Below are 20,172 nucleotides of genomic sequence, written 5' to 3'. Positions count from 1 at the left end.
TTACATTTTTATGTCCCCTCCTTCACTCTGGGCCCCTTGGTGATGAGTAATCAAGCACTGGTTTTAGAACAAATCTTTACTTCCTCACAATCTCCTTGAGATTTTCTCTTTCATTCTCTGTTGTTGTTGTTTTCCGCCCAGCAACTGATTTCAGAGCTTGCTGCAGTTCTAATGCTTCACCTCCTTCCCCCCAAAATAAGTCTCCTTATGTCTAATAATTCACACTTTTACATACATACTATTGACATTCTAACATGGGTTTAGGCAAGACTGTGTGGGGGAATGATATATATGCACATGAGTCCCTCCTGTTGCCACTCTATCTGCTTTCATTAATTTTTTGAAATTTTCATTCATTCCCTTAGCTCCAAACTGCCAGAAATTTATTAAAGTACACATATTACATTGTCCAAAATAATTAAAATCTAATTCTTATAGCTTTTTTAGTTTCCTTCAATTCATTGCTGCTTAGAATAACTATCAACTCCACTCAACGCTGCACATCAGCTCCTGAGAGAGAAAATAGCAAAGAGGAATAATTCCAACCAACAAAAGTTCTAGATTCATTTAGATTTCCCAAGCCTGTTTCTTCATATGTAAAACTGGGATAATCTCCACCTTATAATTCTGATGTATTAGGGATAACATATGGAAAGGACCTTGTACTGAACTTAGTAAGTGGAGGCACTCAACAATCAGTAGTCATTATTATCACTATCATTATGACAGATGTTACAGGTAGTGTCTTATTTTATAAATTTAAATTGTAGCCTAAGTATCATGTGATCCAGCAAGAAAAATATCCAAGCAACTGCTGTGTTTCCTCTTCTAGTTGGGGATACAAAGTAGGAGAGAAAAGAGAGAAGGAGGCAAGAGTAATGACCTAGAAGACAAAGAGTGGGTGGATTCTAGGTACCCATTCCTATTTCTCCTGGCTGCTTTTTCCATATCATACCATATACTTATTCTAAAATCCTTTCTTAGCTTCACTACTTCCTTCTCCTCTTTCACTCTTCTTCATTCTCTGCTCTGCTCCCTGAGTGGTCACAACTACAATTTATTCTCTATGTTCCCATCCTAAAAAAAAACCTTAGTCAGTCATCTGAACAGGAAGTGACCTGAACCCCATAGTATTGAAACGCACACAGAAAGGTCTGGTGCCTGGATGATGGTACACACTTGCCTAAGTTGTCTTCCCAGGGCTCTTTGGCTTGGAATTCCATTGTCCAGAGGCCAACTGTGCATCCTCAGGGAAGGGGCCAGACCCATCTGTTCCCCTCTGCCTCCTTCAGGAAGGCTTATTTGATAAAAACAAAGCACATAATTGCCATACCTTGTACTAAACCCAGAATAAAAGAATGAGATTATTTTCAATCAATTCCCCATCACTGTTGTCATGAGTACTCAAAGGAAACCTTAGTTGTTAGCTAGGTTCTCACTATATTTCAAGTTTGTTTATTTGTTTTATTCTATAGTCTCTCCCTGTACAACTTCATTTATTCATATATCCATCCATTTTTCCACATTTATTTATTAATTACCTATCTTATTTCAGGAGCAATTCTAGGCTTTGGAAATATAACATCACAACACTGACAATGCTCAGGCTTCTATGGGTTATATATTCTACATTATAGGGGAGATAAACAAACATATAAACTCTATAAATTAAAGAAATCCAGATTGGGGGTGGTGGGTGAGAGAAGAGGAATGCTTAGTAAGAAAGACGGGGGAAATGGATGTTATCAACAAGGAGATGGCATTTTGGAAAAGACATGAAAGAAAGGAAAGATGAGTTAAATGGGTCTCCAAAAGAGGACATCCCAGCAGAGCAAACAATAAATGCAAATGTCTGCCATGAGAAAGTGCTTCAAGTGTTCAAGCAACAAAAAGAAGGAAATGAGATTGCAGCATAGTGGGAATTAGAGGAGCGGCAGGAGATGAGCTCAGAGGAGCAATCAGGGAGACAGCGAGTAGGGACTTGTCCATGGTTAAGAAAGTGAATTTTGTTTTCAATGAAATGGATTCTATTGGAGAGTTTGAACAGAGGTCTGCTTCAATCTGACTTATGTTTTAAAAAGATCATTTGGGCTTTGTGGTGAAGAAAAGACCAATGGAGAACAAGGGTAAGAGAGGGGAGACCAGTTAGGAGCCTATTTCCACAACCCAGACACCTAATACTGTGGATAGTCACTAATGGTAATAGAGTCTGCACAGGCTGTTTTGCTCAACTTCTTAACACCAACCCAAACAGAACTCCAAACGAGGTTTCAAGTTCTTCAAAAAAGATACACAAAAGTGATATTAACTATTGTCTACTTTACCAAATATTTGAGAGGCCTAAGGAGGTGAACTATTTACAGTCATGCACCATTTAACAATGGTATAAGTTCTGAGAAATAAGTTGAGAGGTGATTTCAGCATTGTGAACATCATAGAATGTACTTCCACAAAGCCTACTACACACCTAGGCCTATGTGGTATAGCTGTTGCTCTTAGGCTACAAACCTGTATAGTGTGTTACTGTACAAAACAACAGGAGAATAAGTATAGCACAGAGATGTAATTGAAAGATGCAGGATTCCTGTCAAGATGGCAGTGTAGGTAAACACCATATTCGTCACCTCCCATAACCACATCAAAATTACAAGTAAACTACAGAGCAACCATCATTCAGAATCACCTGAAATCAAGCTGAACAGAAGTCCTACAACTAGGGAATTAAAGAAGAAGCACACTGAGACTGTTAGGAGGGGCAAAGATGCAGGGCAGAATCACAGAACCAGCTGGTCCCACATCCACGTGTGGCAGTTTAAAATTGGGAGGTATATCTTGGCTGTGAAAGTTTCCTGAGGAGTGAGGGGTCCCAGCCCCACACCAGACCCACCAGCCCAGGGTTCCAGAGCCAGGAAGAGAAGTCCTCGTAACTTCAGGCTGTAAAAACCAGCAGGGATGTGGCTGAGTGACATGGAGGCTGCTAGAGTCCTAGGCATTTCCTCTTAAAAGGCCAGCACAAAGATTTACTAGGACTCACTGCCTCTGAGATCCAGTGCTGGGGCAGCCACTTGAAAGGAACCTGGGACATTTGGGGAGGAACTAATATGTCTAAAATCGGGGAGAGACCTGGAGTGGCAGCTTTCTCCTTGACAGAAGTTCTGGCAGAGTCCATAGTTCCTTTGCTGATCCCTCCCCACCACAGAGCCTATGTTACTATATCTGAGTCTCCATCAACCAGGCTCACACTTTCATCCCACCCTGAGACTCCACCATCTCCCCCTACTTGCAGGCGCATCCAAGCCACTTCCAGGGGCTTTTCCGTAAACTGGCCTCTCTTGCCTCATGCCTCAGATTCTCCTAAAATATCTCAAACCCACCTCCAAAAGTGACACACTCAAGATGCAGACTTGGTGAGCACCAAAGCCCCACTGAAGCAAGCCCTTCTCCACAGGGTCAGCTCCTGCACAGCAGCTCTTCCACTATAGTTACAGCTGATCCTCTGATTGAGAGTCAATTCTTCCCAGTGACACCAACATAAATCAAGGCTCAACTATAATAGGACAGTGCACACAGCTCATCCAGGGGCATACCTGGAGTGCCCAACTCAGGTGACCAGGGAGGCTGAACCATTTTGCCCTATAGGACACCTACTATATAAGGTCACTCCTCCAAGTCTGGGAGATATAGCAGATCTACCTAATACATAGAAACAAACACAGGGAAGCATCCCAAATGTGGAGACCAATAAAAAGATGTCATAAATGAAAGAATAGGAGAAATCTCCAGAAAAAGAACTAAATGAAATGGATGTAAGAAAACTACCAGATACAGAGTTCAAAACAATGATTATAAGGATGCTCAATGAGAACTTCAAGAAATTATTGAGAACATCAACAACATAAAAAGGACCAGTCAGAAATGAAGAATACACTAACTGAAATTAATAATAAATTACATGGAATCAACAGTAGAGTAGAGGACACCAAGAATCATATCAAGAATTTGGAATATAAGGAAGCAAAAAAACACCCAATCAGAACAGCAAAAAGAAAAAAAGATTCCAAAAATATGAAGATAGTGTAAGGAGCCTCTGGAACAACTTAAAGTGTACCAACATTCATATCATGAGGTGCCAGAAGGAAAAGAGAGGGAGCAAGAAATTGAAAACCTATTTGAAAAAAATGACAGAAAACTTCCCCTACATGGTGAAAGAAATAGACATACAAGTCCAGGAAGCACAGAGAGTCCCAAGCTAGATGAACCCAAAAAGAACCACACCACGGCACATTATAATTAAAATGCCAAAAGTTAAAGACAAAGATAATCTGAAAAGCAGCAAGAGAAAAGCACCTACAAAAAGTTACCTACAAGAAAGTGTCCATATGACTGTCAGCTGATTTCTCAACAGAAATTTTGCTGGCCAGAGGGGAGTGGCAAAAATATTCAAAGTTATGAAAAGCAAGGACTTACAACCAAGATTACTCTACCCAACAAAGCTATCATTTAGAATGAAGGATATATAAAGAGCTTCCCAGACAAGAAAAAGCTAAAGGAGTTCATCACCACCAAATCAGTATTACATGAAATGTTAAAGAATCTTCTTTAAGAAGAAAAAAAAAAAAAAGATAAAAAATATGAACAAAAAATGGCAATAAATTCTATCAACAATAGAATCTAAAATTCAAAATAATTGAACAAGCAAAACATAAACAGACTCAGAAGCAGAGAACATTTTGATAGTTGCCAGATGGGAGGGGTGTTTGGGGAATAGGTAAAAATGGTGAAGAGATTTAAAAGTGCAAATTAGTAGTGATAATGGAGTCTTGGGGTGTAAAGTACAGCATAGGGAATATATTCATAATACTCTAATAACTACTTATGGTGTCAGATGGGTAAAATTTTGGGGATGATCACTTGATAAGTTTTATAATGTCTAATCACCTGAAATTAATATAATATTGTATGTCAACTGTAATTGAAAAAAAAATTTTAATGATTAACAAAAAAGAAAGACACACTAAAAAGAAATTAGATGAGGCTGCTACCAGTGTAACATCAGATACTGTTTTTACAGAAAACATTTTTATAAGTAGAAAGAGTGCATCCTAAAATATGATAAAAAGTATGTTAGAGTAAATACATAAACCAATAACATAGTTATTGATTCTTATTATCAAGTAGTATGTACTATACATAATTGTATGAGCTATACTTTTATATAATTGATAGTGTAGTAGGTTTATTTACACCAGTATCACCACAGACATGTGACTAATGCATTGTGCTATGATGTTACAACAGCTACAGTGTCACTAAGCAATAGGAATTTTTCAGCTCTATTATCATCTTATGGGACCACCATCATATCTGCAATCTGTGGTTGACCTAAATGTTGGTATGAGGCACATGACTGTATATCTCAAATACCACAGCAAGCCATGCTGAAAGCATCATTTGACCATTATGCTCTCCTGTGCTCCTCTTTAGTGGACAGCTCTCTTCCCCTGCCCAGATTCCTGCTCCCTATTGACTCAATTTTTTCCTCCCTACTACGCAAAGGTATTCATCTCTGCACAAGCTTCTACTTCCCAGAAGTACCTAATCAAGTCCCCTGTGGTGTTCAGATATAGCACACCCTTTGGCTAAGAAGATTCGCTCTCCCCTTAAGGTAATGTGAAAAACACCCAGTGTTACTGGAGAATGCTTTTACAGTCTTATTTCCTACTCCAAAGAGTTCATCCAAACAAAGTATTGTCTACAAAAAAAATTATGCTGATAAAACTTTTTCATATCTAATCAAACCTACAACTAGCATATATTTCTCTTAGTCTCATATTAATTGTGTTTGTTCATGACAATGTCCTCTGACAGATGTAAATTTCCTTACAGGCCACATTGCTTATCCCCACACTGCTAACATTAGCGCAGTGCCTGTCACTTAACAAACATTGCTGGATCATAACCAAATGGACAGAAATCTTTACCTTACTATTTTTTAATGAACCAAATTATATAGATTTGGAGCTGATGGGTTAATGCTTTGTCTGAGTTTTATAAACTGCATGCAAAGTAGAAACCCAGGAATTCAAAGTGGAGTATAGAAGTTTAAGTACCAGTATAATTCTTGCCTAAGACAGTAATAAAATCCTCACCTTCATTCTTCTCTTTCTTTTCCTCTTTATTCTTGGATAGATTGCACTGGTTTCTAACCCTTCCTCTTGCCTTGCTTATTAAATCATCTGCAATATTCTTGGAGGAGGGAAGGAACATTAGTGCTCCATGGGGAATGGAAACTTAGGGGTGGGAATCTAGTCTTTCCATATTCTACTCAGCACTTGGTACATGTTGCTCTTGGGATCACTCCAGGAAATACACATTTGCTAGCAGTTTGTCTACTCACAGTGAGCAGAATATGGATGAATTACCTAATTCAGTAGGTCCTTCTGACCCATAACATCTGGTTAGACAGTTTTGTACCCAATAACTACTGCCAATTGGCTGTTGTATGTTCTACTTTCCTCACCTCCCTGTCAACATCTCTTTGAATGCAGTTTGGAATGAACAGCAGCTACAAGGCAGCAGCATAAAAAGCCAAAGAGCAGAACCAACACACAAGCTCATTTGTGGAGATGAATCTTTAATAAAGCAAACTTCAAAGCATAGCAGATCTCTACCATCTAACCTAATCAATATATAATGCCAACCATTAAAATCTAGTTTGTCAAAATTACTATGCATGGTTTTTTATAAAAAACTAGAGGCCCAGTGCACAAAATTTGTGCATGGGTAGGGTCCCTAGGCCTGGCTGGCAATCAGGGCTGATCAGGGCCTTCCGGCTGCCAGCTGGGGCCTTACTTCATTCCATGCTGCCCCTGGTGGTCTGCGCACGTCATAGCGAGTGACCAAACTCCCGGTCTCCTGGTCGAACTCCCAAGGGGACACTTTGCATATTAGCCTTTTATATATATATAGATAAAAAACAAGGACCTTCAACAAATCATCAAATTCTATGGTAGGTAGATTATGAGCTACATGAGAGTTAAAAGCTGGGTCCAATTAACTTGTTATTCTCCAGAGAAATCTTGCACACTGCCTGTGTCTTGGCAGGCGCTGATTTATCTTTTCTGAGTGAATAAATAAATCATCCTAGGCTGGCTTTATCTTGCTAATTGTAGAGAACTTATGATTCATATGCAATAAAATCACCAGGGAATAAAATCTCACAATATTCTTTAGTCTTAACATCAATGTGTTGAGTAATTCTTTCTGTTGAAAGTCTATATCACATTCCTCTAGGTCTCAGAAGCTACTATATGTTTAAAGATTGACCTATGGTCATCCTAATCCCATCCCATTTTCTTAAACCACTTTAAAAAAAGAAATATTTCTAATTCCAGAAGAAAAAATTATCCTGATTAGATGCTTGGATCCTGAAACAAAGGCTTAATGAGGGAGCGCTTGTTACCACCCCCAGGATGTTGACAAGGTCCCTCCTGAGTTGAATCTCCCACCAAGAGCTGGCAGGGCTCCTACCACCCAGAAGTGATAGACAACTCACTTTAGATTCCTTACCCCTAGGGGTACCACAAACTGAGAAGGCAAAGGCAGGGCCACTTCCAGAACACTGAGATAACCTGCTAAACTGGGTATGGGGGTGCCTCCCTGTCCCTGTATTTTCTAACCACATCCTTGCTGGAGAGGCACCTGAGAAAGGTAAAGTCTCAATTAGTCACCTTAAGCACTCACCAGATATCTGCTGACCTTATCTCTATGGTAATTACAAAGGAACAGCTTGAGTAAAGGAGAAAAGAAATCAGTATGGAAGAACTATAACCTGTCATAGAAGGCATATTGATTTGGGCTTCGTTTTTCAGTGACAAGCTCAGCATTCCTGAGTCCAGATCTTATGAGAAATAAAAAGGAAATTATTCCCCCATGGTTTACGACAGAGTAGATACACCAAGATCAACAAAGATTCCAGCCTTTGCTTTAGAGATCACCCCTATTAAATTCAGAATCACACAGTCCTGTTTAGCAAGCTGGGTTCTTGGCTAAATAAAGGGTGCTTGCTGCACCAATAGCAAATATAGCCTGTGGCCTCCCTAAGATAACTGAGAAAATTCCATGCTCAAGAATCACACCTGGGACATGGCTCGTCCTCAAGCCCCGTAGAAACAAGTTGCTGGGCACTGTATGCCTTGCACTCCTTTGTAAGTCTAACCACAGATTTTCTTCATTTAAGATGGGGTTTTCCCCTTTTAACTTATATGGTCACTAGCAAGAACCCATCACTGGGAGGTGAACACGTAGAGTATGACCATGAGCAGATAGAGCTGGCTGGGGTACTGACTCATGGTGAGTTTGATGGGAACAGGCATGTGCTCCAAATACTCACCTACTCACCTGTGCCTGGGACCCAGTAATGCCAGACTATTAGCCCTCAACCAAAACTCTTAAAGCTACAGTAATTTTAAAAAAAGAGTCTAAATCTAATGAACCCAGGATATCTATAGAAAAATCAAATGGATAAATAAGGGGGGAATTAAAAGGGTTATCAAAAAGATGAAGATAATTTATTTCATCCACCTATGCAGTTTTCACTATTTATTGGTGTGAAAAGCTTTTCAAAAAAAAAACAAAACTGCTGGAATCTTTTCATACAATACAGAGCACAAATATACATTCTCTCTCTCTCTCTCTCTCTCTCTCTCTCTCTCTCTCTCTCTCTCTCTCTCACACACACACACACACACACACACACACACACACACAATTTATCTAAATTATTTGAATTTGAAACACATTTCCTCACTAGCTATTCAAGCCCCAGTTAAAAAGCCTCAGGTCTCAAGCATAATAATAAGTCATCCATGCAAATGTTTGCATCAGATAACTAGAGCAAAAATAAAAGCTGGCAACCCACATCAGTGTAACTCATAGTACTTCTCTGTTTGGGTAAATCAGTTGTAGGCCTTGTATCTTGTTCCCAAAATGATTTTGGAAAATATAAATTTCTACTGATAGTTGGTAAAATAAAAATGCTGAGTATCATCAAAAAAGTTACATTTATTAATCAAGACTACAGCAAACTTAAGTATCTTGCTATCATTTCAGAATTTTCAATAGTATCTAAGGCTATGCTTTCAGATTAGCCATGATCATTAAAATGACTTTGGTGACTCTGGGAAAACATGCTTTTCTATCTAGCATGTACAGAGAAGGAGCCTTTAAAAGGCAGAGCCCATGCTGTAGTAAATATGGCATCTCAGAGCCCAATACAGTAGTGGCCAGTAACAAATACAGAAATGAAAGGATGGCTTGGAAAGAACACCCAAACAAAGGGAGAAGATACTTGAACTAGATAACTTTTAAAAGCAGGACATAACTGTATGAACTCCTGGGACACATATTTGAAATGCTCTAGTCCCCTGACAAGCACTGGAGTGCTCAGGGAAAGATTTCATAGAAAAGGCCTATCAAATAGCAGGTGATATGTAAACATCATTCACTGAATAGTTCCTCCACGTATTGATTCAGTAAATATTTATGACCGACCCTACTATGGCAAGTCATGGTGACAGGAGATGTGGCAATGTGGAAGATCCACTCACTGCCTTCCCAGAATTAGGGAGATAAAACATATATTCTTCCTTTCCTTCCATTCTGCTTTGATTTGCTTGATAGCCACCAGAATTTGCTAGTGGAAAAACAATGACTGAATCTGCAGTGGGTATCCTATATAATAAAGAGCTAATATACACAAATGGTCGTCACTTCCTCATGCCATAATGCCGTAATGGCTCAGACACTCAACACTAGGGAGAGAGGAATGGGGACCAGCCAGGCACAAATGAGCTTGCGAAAGAGGAATGGAGACCAGCCAGGCCGCGGCCTAGGAGAGGGGTAAGCCATCCGCACCAGCGCTTGCGGCTGCGGCCCCGGCAAAGCCGCCTGCCCATGGTTCCCTGCAGCTGTGGCTGGCCCAAGTCCTGGATGCCTGCGGCCAACCAGAAGGAGGGAAACCTGGGTCCTGGGTGTGGGCGAGGCAGAGGCAGTTAGAGGCAATCAGGCCAGCAGGGGAGCAGTTAGGGGCGATCAGGCCAGTAGGGAGCAGTTAGGGGCAATCAGGCAGGCAGACAGAGATGGTTAGGGGTGATAAGGCAGGCAGGCGGTTAGGAGCCAGCGGTCCCGGATTGCAAGAGGCAGTCGGACATCCCCCAAGGGTCCTGAATTGGAGAGGGTGCAGGCTAGGCTGAGGGACCCCAGCCCTCCATGCACAAATTTTGTTTACCAGGCCTCTAGTTTGTTCATATTTCCTTAGAACAGGGTTTCTCAACTTCAACACCATTAACATTTTGGACCAAGTCATTCTTTGCTGTTGGAGGATTTTCTGCTAATTGTAGAATGTTTAGCAGGATCCTGGTTTCTACCTACTACATGTCAACAGCACTCTCTCCCCAGCATGACAATCAAAAATATCCCATGGGGAACAAAAGCATCCCTAATTAAGAACCACTGACTTCGAAGAAGTGAACAACAGAAGATGATATGGATAACTAAGCAGGGGAAAAATTAAGAGAAAACTAGGAAATAGAGAGTGTGCATGTGTTTTTTTAAATGGGCAATATAGAATTTCAGTTGCCTAATAATTTTCAACACCATTTTTAGACATTTGCTTCCTGTTAGGATATAAAAAATAGCAAGAGATCATTGCTTCCATCTATACAGGGAAACAAATCCAGACATGCTCCATAATTACAGCTTTAAGAAACTCATCAGAGAATATGGAGCAAGAAAACTTAAGTGAGATAAATTTCATGAGAGAAAATCTCTGGACTGCTTTTAGCCCTTGCCAAGGGTGGGGAAAGGAGTCTACTGCGGATGGGATGAGAAGTCAGCTGAAATTTGGACGCACTTTTGATTCCTACTGGTCAACTAGGAAGTACCTTAATCACAAATTGAGTCTGCAAATAATTCTACAATATTTTCCTGTAGGCCTTCATCAAGGACAAAGGGATGGTACACAGAAGGCTAGGGACAAGGCAGGAGTCCTGAGAGATATCATCCATAACATACGTGGGACCTTTGGTGCAAGGCAGGGGCTGCCAAAGGCTGGAGACAGGGCAGGAGAGCTGCAAGATGTCCTCTGTGGTACTCCAGGGCTTTCTAAGGACAGCACAGTGGCCTGCTGACGGCTGGGATCAGGTGCAGCAGGCTTTCCCTAAGGGCAAGCGGTAGCTGCCTCTCTAGAGACAGAAGAACGGGGGAAGAAAGACCTCACAACATGCAAATCACAACGTGCAAAATACTAGTGGAGTGACCAGAGAGCAAAACCTTATATAAGCATCCAGCAGCCAGACTATAAAGCAGAGAGATACCCCAAGACTCAAAAAGCTGAATTCTGACACATAAAGAGATCTTTGGAGTTTCAATGATATTCATATTCCAAGCCCAGATGAATTCAAAGTCCTGATCCTGTCCCAAAAGATTTGAGCCAATGGCGAATGGACTCCAACAAAGTATGCAGCTGCCTAAACCTGGAGAGAGAACAGAATTAAGAAACTGCCCCACCCTTCAGCCTCACACTGAACTGCCGGGAGTGACAGTCTGCAACTGGGAAAGGAGTTCTGAGGAACACAGGAGAATGCAGGGTGGAGGTGAAGGAGAACTGAGAGAAATCTTTCCACCCTACAGAGCTTACATAGGGCTAGGCAGTTACAGTCTAATCTACCACAAGGGGGGCCTCAGAGCTCAGAGAGAGCTCCCCGAAGCACAGGTACATGGGTATGCCTGAGGCTGAGGGCAGAGCAGGGAAATCAAGAGAACTCATCCCGGCCTCTGGACTATATAAGCTAAGTATGAGGCACCATAATGCACCTAGGGGTTTGGGGGAGCAGAGTTTCAGAGACTGCCACAGCTGCTAAAGACCTGTGTAAGTGGTCAGAAGAACTCAGAGAAACCCTTCCATCCTCCTGGCTTCACACCAAGTGCCAGGAATGCAGTCTTCCACTGCAGGGAATAAAGACATGCTGAGAGGGACCCCCTCCTGCTGTGCACAGGGCCTCCTGAAGTCCGTGAGCAGAACAGGAGACCTGAGGCACACCTTCTGGCACCTCAGTGCTTATACTAAACTAGAGGCCCAGTGCACTAAATCCGTGGGCGGGAGGGGCGGGGAGTCCTTCAGCCTGGCCTGTACCCTCTCCAATCTGGGACCCCTCTGGGGTTGTCTGACTGCCTCTCACAATCCGGGACCGCTGGCTCCTAACCACTTGCCTACCTGCCTGCCTGATCACCCCTAACCACCTCTGCCTAGCCCTGCACTGGGGACCCAGGATTCCCTCCTCCAGCTGGTTGCAGGCACCGGGACCCAGGCTTCCCTCCCTGTGGCCGGCCGCAGGCACCCAGGACCTGGGCCAGCTTTGCCCGGGCCGGCCGCAGCCGCAGGGGACCATGGGCAGGCGTCTTCTCCCGGGCCACAGTGGCAGATGCCTGGGACCACAGGGCGGGTGGTTCGTCTCTCTCCCAGGCCGGAGGCAAAGGTGCTGGCACCCGGGACCATAGGGTGGGTGGCTGGTCCCCATTCCTCTCTCCCCAGTGTTGAGTGTCTGAGCCATTACAGTGTGATGGCATGAGGGTGTGATGACCATTTGCATATTAGCTCTTTATTATGTAGGATAGAAGGTTGCAGAAGTGGATTGCTGGGTAAACTTGAAACTTGTAGAGCATTGCCTGGAGCAACAACAGAGCTCAGCCCGCCTCAGATGCCCACCTCAAATGCAAATGTTAGCGATCAAGCCTCCATACTAAAATTTTAACAGAAGATGGGACATGTTCTTTTTTTGGTGGAAATAAGGTTTGTCTCAGTCTCTACTGTTCTTTTTAATACACATTGTCTGGCATTAAATCTAAAATTAATAAATACATGAAAAAGCAAGAAAGCTAACAAGCAAAACAAAAAACAGTCACTAAAACCAGACCTCAAGGTAGCCTAAATATTGGTATTTTCAGAAAGGTACTATAACAAATAAGTCATGACCAACTGGGGTTTATCCAGAAAAGCAAGGTTAGGTGACATGTGAAAATAATCAATGTACTTTGTCATATTAGTAGAATAAAGCAGAAAAAAATCATATCAATAGGTACAGAAAATGCACTTGCTAAAATTTAACACCAATTCTTGATAAAAAACTATCAGCAAACTAGAAAGAGGATAAAACTTTCTCAATCTAATTACAAGCCATTCTTCAAACTAATAACAATGAATGTATTTCCTCTAAGACTGAGAGTAAGGCAAGGATGTTCATTCTTAACATTTCTATTCAGCAATATTCTATAAGACATACCAATTCTTATATGACAAGTAAATACAAAGAAAAAACCATAAAGGTGTTAAAGAAAGAAATAAAATTGTTGTTATTCAAAAACACAATTTGTACATAGAATCTACACAAATTTTATTATAACTAAAAAGTGGATCTGTCATAGCTTCAGGATACAATGTCAGTATGCATTATATACCTGCAATGAAAAATTAACAAATAAAATTTTAAAGCATCACCAAAATATTAAATAACTAGATACTAATATAGTAAAATATGCACAAAGATCTTTGTATTGAAAACTACAAACATTACAAGAAACTAAAACTATACAAATAAGATAAATACCATCATTATAAATTGGAAGACTCAATATGTTAAGATGTCTATTTTTCCTAAATTGATGATAAATTCAGCCCAATTTCAATAAAAAAGTCTAGCGGACTTTTTTTTTTTTTAAAGTGACAAGTTGATTCTAAAATAAATATGGAAATCACAAGGATTCAGAATAACCAAACAATGTTGATAAAGAAGAAAAAAGTTGGAGGACTTATAGTAATTTTAAGACTTATTCTAATGCTACAGAAATTGAGTTCACAAATAGATCAATGGAACAGAATAGAGCACCAAGAAATAGGCAGGCACACATACCAACTGATTTTCAACAAAAGCACCAAGTTATTCTAATAGGGAAATGAAAGTCTTTGAGAAAACACTGCTTGAACATCTAAATATTTAGAGGAAGATATGAATCTTGACCCCCTATTTCTTACTAATCACAAAAATTAATTTGATATAGATCATAAACCTAAGCATAAAAATTGAAAACATAAAGCTTCTAGGAGAAAACGTATGAGAATATCACAACCTTTGGAAAGGAATAAAAAGCCTTAATCATAAAAGAAGAAATTGCTAAGTCAGACTTCATGAAAATTAATAATTTCTGTTCATCAAAAATCAGAATTAAAAATGAATTGTCAAACCACAGACTGGGAAATATACAGGCAATACATATATTTGATAAGTATCTAGAATATACAGGAAACTCTTAACAACCAACAATAAAAAGACAAATAATCGAATCTGTAAAAATAGGCAAAAGATTTGAACATATATGTCACAAAGGAAGAGCAAATAGCCCATACGCTCATGGAAAGGTGCCAACATCCCAGATCATCCTAGATCATCAGGGGAGTACTCACTGATGCCCCAATAAGATATTATTCACACAAACCAAAATAGCTGAAATAAAAAGTGAAAATAAATGCTGGCATAAGTAAAATTAAAACATTGACAATACCATATATAACGCAATTGAAACTCCCATATATTTCTAGCAGGAGTATAAAATGGTATGACCATTTTGGAAAAATGTTCAAAGTTTCTTATAAAGTTAACCATATGCTTACTTATGGCCCTGCAATTCTACTTACACAAGAGAAATGAAAAAAATGTGCACAGAGACTTTTATGAAAATGTTCATACCAGTCTTAATAATAGCTTCAAACTGGAAATAATTCAATTATATGCATACAGGAGAATTGATAAACATATTATGATATTTTTATATAATGGAATACTACTCAGGAATGATGTGGAACAAACTGCTGATATGGGCAATAACTTGGACAAATCTCAAAAACAGTTAAGTTGGGGAAAATTGGCCATACCCAAAAGAATACATATTGTATGACTCCATTTTATATAGACAAAGCTAATTAATGGTAAGAGAAATCAGAACAATGATTTCCTTTAAGTTTCATTGGGGGTAGGGTGGAGTGAGAAAGTGTGTGTGTGAGGGAGCTGGCTGAAAAAAGACATAATCAATTTGTCTAGGTGATGGAGATGTTCTACATCTTCCTTTGGATGGGTGTATACAATTGTCAAATCTTACTAAACTGAATAATTAAGGTCTAGGCATTTTATTGCATATGATTTATACCTCATAAATTTTTTTTAATTTTTATTTATTTATTTGAGAGAGAGAAACATTGACTTGTTGTTCCACTTATTTATGCATTCACTGGTTGCTCTTTGTATGTGCCTTGACCAGGGATCAAGCCTACAACCTGGGTATATCGGGACAACGTTCTAACCAACCAAACCCATAATTTTTTTAAAAATAAGAAAAATTCAATTAAAAATTTGTTTTAAAAATATAAAATAAAAAATATTTTTAATAATAAAAATTCAGTAGTTTATAAAATCAAAGGTAAAAATCTCTGAAAACATTTATTGGAGGGAAAACAAACAAAAATATCCTTAAACCAATTGGCTGCCAACACTACTGCAACTTGACAAAAGGCTAACTCTGTATCTATTTCCTGTGTACTTCAGCACAAGCCTTTCTGGTGCTGCAATTGTGTCCAGCTGAGTAGAGATGCAAAGTTCTTCTGGCCCTGGGTCAGAGAGTCATAGAATTACTAGTGAAAGGACTAGGTAAATTGACCAAAAGGAAGCAAATGCTCAATTTGGACTTGAAGTAACGTGTCAACAAACAAATACGTACTGCCAATCGATGCTCATCATCATCTTTAGTTTTGGGCCACAAGTGGAAAGAAACATGTCCATAGGAAGCCTGCTTCTGTCAATGAATGCCTGGAGTCCAATTCTCTAAGCAGTTCAAGGCAGTCGGCCACAGGGAAGAATTGTTTACACCTAGGCCAGGCTTTCCAGACACTCTTTCTTTTACTGGATCCATTTGTTGATGAGCATTAGCAAGCAAAGAGAGCTTAGAATGAAACCCAAGCATTAGTAAGAAATTAGAGCTGACATGTCAGTATGGAGTGGGTGTGAAAGGAGGGAGTGGGGACAGCATCTCCCATGTCAAGTATATTTCCCACTAGTTACAATGCTCCTTATTCTCTGATGTGTCCTTTCCCATGGAGGAAGTTCTTTGTGAGAGAGGGGGAGGTAAGCTAGCTCGTGGGAAAAATGTCTCTCAGGCAGTGAGCAGTAAATTGGCTCATGTCCAAGTAATGTCCTCAAGGTGTGCCATGAGAGATGAAATCACTTGGCTCATTTTACCATCTTCAGGAAAGCATCAAGACTTGACAAAGCCAGGCAACACGTACAAGTAAACTAATCTGAAGCAGGGCAATGGCTCTGGAGGAACCTTTTGTACACAGCGAAGATGGGGACGTCATTCAAGAAAAATAATATGCTAAGGAGGCCTTTGCTCTGAAGAGGAAAGCTAGGTCATGGAACAACAAAGACATGAACTCCATCAGGTGAAAATGCACATCTGAATGCCCTGGCCAGACCAAGACGTCTATGCTCCTTGAGGCATGCTGCAATCTGGCAGCCCTTCAAACTATTATTCTGCACATATTTGTTCAGCATTTATTTCTTGAAGAAAGGGAAAGGCTGCTTTTAGAGAGGGGGAGGTACACTTTTGAAATACAACACATACAGAAAAGAGCATATAGCATAATGTAATGTAGATCTGGAAGAATTCCCACAGAGCGAACACACCCATGTTTTCAGCACCCAGACCAAGAAATAAATAGAACATCAGAAGTCCTCCAGGCTCGGCCAGTCACAACCACCTCCTAAAGGGAGTGACTCTTGACTCCCAACCTTGAAACTGCTTGTTTATTCTCAAAGTTGAAATGCTCTTCGTTTCATATTACTAAATTTACCTTTTAAGCTTTTTTGGAATTGTCTTTTATTTCAAGGCTTCATTTTGTTGCCCGTGGCCAGAGAGCAATTTTTACTCACCCTTTAAATGGTGTCGGTCACATACACATTGCTACACAGCATCCGCCCCTGGGAAGAGCACCTCATCACGCCTCATTTGATTTCAGAGCGTCAGCTGCCTATGCTGACTTGGGGTGACGGTTAGGTGGCTGGACTCAGAGAGAGGAGCAGCCTGGCGTTGCCCTAGTGATATTTCCATGCACAAAAATGCGAGATTAGTTGATGCTAGGAAGGGTTTTATTTCTACTCAAGGAAACTATCTAGTTGGCAAATTTCTATTTGGCCAGCAATAAAAGGAGTTGCATGCAGAAACCTCAGAGAACAGGCACCGTGTTTCTGATTTATTGCAGTGATGTGTTCGCACCATTTCTTAGAGACTGGTATTCCAGAAAACTACCCAGTCTTTTATCATGTACATGTATTACAAATATATTTCCAGTCTCTTGCTTGACAGACCTTACTGTATTCCGGCCTGAACCTTTTCGAAACTCTCAGTTCAGGCTTGGGCGCATTTTTAAAGCCAAGATGGGAGATTCCAATCATTCTCTTGGAATACAGGGTTGGGGCTGTCATTTCATTCGCCAGTCATTCAGAGCGTGCCTTCTCTAGATGTTGAAGACACGAAGATAAATAAGCTCAGTCCCTCCCTACAAGAGCTCACTGTCAAGTGGGGAATCTGACGCGTGAGAAATACCCGAGGGGAGAGGACAGAGCCCTTTTGCCTTGAGAAGTCCAGGAAGACCCCATCCAAGGGAAAACATTTGAAAGAGCCTCGAAGAATAAAAACAGTTTCACCAGCAGAACGGTGAAGGGAGGGCATTTGTTCCGAGGAAGCGGCGTATGAAAATCAGGGTGCAGAGAAGGGTCACACAGGGTGAGGAACAGCTAATGTAACATTTTTTTCAGTTACAACCTAAAGAACACCTACATAAGAACCACCTGATGCTTGCTAAAATGAAGTTTTCAGTGTCCCACCATGTACTATATCATAATGTCTGGGTTTGTGGCCTGGGAATCTTTATTTTTTTGACAAACATTACACAAAATTCGAGAAATGTTGCCCAAAAATAGTAGCTAAAATCGAAGGTAGAAGTGGAGGGTGAAGATAACACAGAAAAAGTTAGTTGGAGGCACACAGCAAATGGTTTTGGTGATGTACGGAGGGCTGGTCTCTGGAGTTTTCTCTGTGGAATGTTAACCTTTATAACCACACTATGTGGCAGGTATTATTCTCTCCATGATATATATATATAAATACTTGGAGACTCAGGAAGTAAAATAGCTTTCCAAAGGTCACATATGTGGGGGACTTATGATCTGAATCTAGGTATGTCGGAACCCAGTAACTATGCCTATGCTCTTAGTCATTTAACTGCATTTGGACCACTTTCCTCCATACATTCATGCAGACCTGGCCCCACTTTCTTCCCACATTCTCCTTGTAAACAAGGACTCCCTCAGTTGGGTGCAATGACTTGGAGAGACTTGGACCTCACCTTTGGAAATCCATTCCTGTGGGGGCATGAGGCCAGCCAGAGGTCTCTGTGCTCCTGACTGGTGATTTAGGGACCCAAAGGTAAGTCCAATTCCCATGCTACAGACCTTTGTCCATGAGTATCGCAGTAAAGATTTGATTCTGACATTCAAAATTCCCAGAGAATTGTCAATGCCATCGCAACCATTGGCATGTTTCTATTTAGCAGTGTCTCAGTGCTGCTTTGCCTAATATTATACAATAACAGTATATAGTTTTATCAGTTATAATTTTAGTTATTCTTTAAAATATTAACTTGGTCACAATTTTACTTCTTTAATTTGAATCTGGCATCTTCTGAGCCAGTGGTTTTTATTTTTGGGTTTACATCACTCACCTATGGAGTTTGGATGTTCAGGAGGCACTCTAGACCTACAGAATCTTTCTATTTGACAAGTCGATATGTTCTTGTATATTCTAACTATATGTTTGGTATACAATATTCATGATATAGTGTCAGGATTATTACAGTTATATCTGAATATTTTTTCTCTGTAAAGATAATGTTCATCTATTTTTATAAATTAGATATAATATCCATTCTTCCTGAAAATGGGGGAAATCACTATTTTATTATTACTTTGTCTAAAATTTTTGCATTAACTTTCTTATCTTTGTTTTGCATACCATATAAACAACCAAATTTCATTGCCAGTTGCATTATTCTTGCAATGAACTATTATCAGATCTTTCACTATTGAAAATTATCGGTACTCAGTTAACCCACAGCCATCTTAAGTCTTTTGTCATCTGCAGAGTTTTTGTTTTTCTCTGATGCTTCCCTGAAAGCTCTTGCTACAGGCCAGTGTTTCGTTTTCAACATAGAAGTACTGTCTCGGAGACTTATAAAAGAGGACTATACCAACTACAGAGTTTGGGTACAGAGTTCTGGTGGCATCTATTGACTTTGAGATCATCCCAGTGGAGTGAGTCAGGATTTCTAGAACTCCAGTTGAAAAACAGATGGGTTCATGATACTGCCAACTGCAGCTTAAGTGCAACAAGATTTAATTACATAAGACTGATGAGGAATGACTGTGGTTTTTTGTTTGAATATGGTTATCCTAATATTCCATTTTTTAATATATAAGGAAGCCCTTTCTTTTTCCTAAGCTATCTATACAAGTAATCTAATAGATTCTGCTTTTGTAAACTGAAACAAAACATTTGTTAATAACTTCTTATTTTTCTTATCTGATTCCTCCAGAATTCAAAAACTGTTGTTGAGTATTTTTATTTTCATGGCAATATTTTTGTGGAGGTTCAATAACAATCTGTCTTTCTTGTTACCATTACATAATTGAAAATATGGGTTATACAACCAAGGCTTTGCCTGGAATGTCATATTTGAGAATGATGCTCATTAGTTAAATATGTCCAGAAATTTTTAAGGAACAAAAGTTGGCTTTATAGAGCTAATGCGTACAAGGCCCTCCTGGGCAAATAGGCCTGGTACCTGACATACAGATTCCCAGCCTTTCCAGTAAGAAAGGCAACTCTTGACAGGTCCACGAATCGTTGGATATTAGGGGAATCTTAGGAAGAGAGGAATGTTTCCAAATATATAGCTACTACAGGTGAAATCTGATAGGGAATACTCAGCTTGACTCCCCAATGTCAAGA

Source organism: Cnephaeus nilssonii (genome assembly GCF_951640355.1).
Source record: "Cnephaeus nilssonii genome assembly, chromosome: 7".
NCBI classification, from domain to species: Eukaryota; Metazoa; Chordata; class Mammalia; order Chiroptera; family Vespertilionidae; genus Cnephaeus; species Cnephaeus nilssonii.
Note: the sequence above shows the minus strand (reverse complement) of the source record.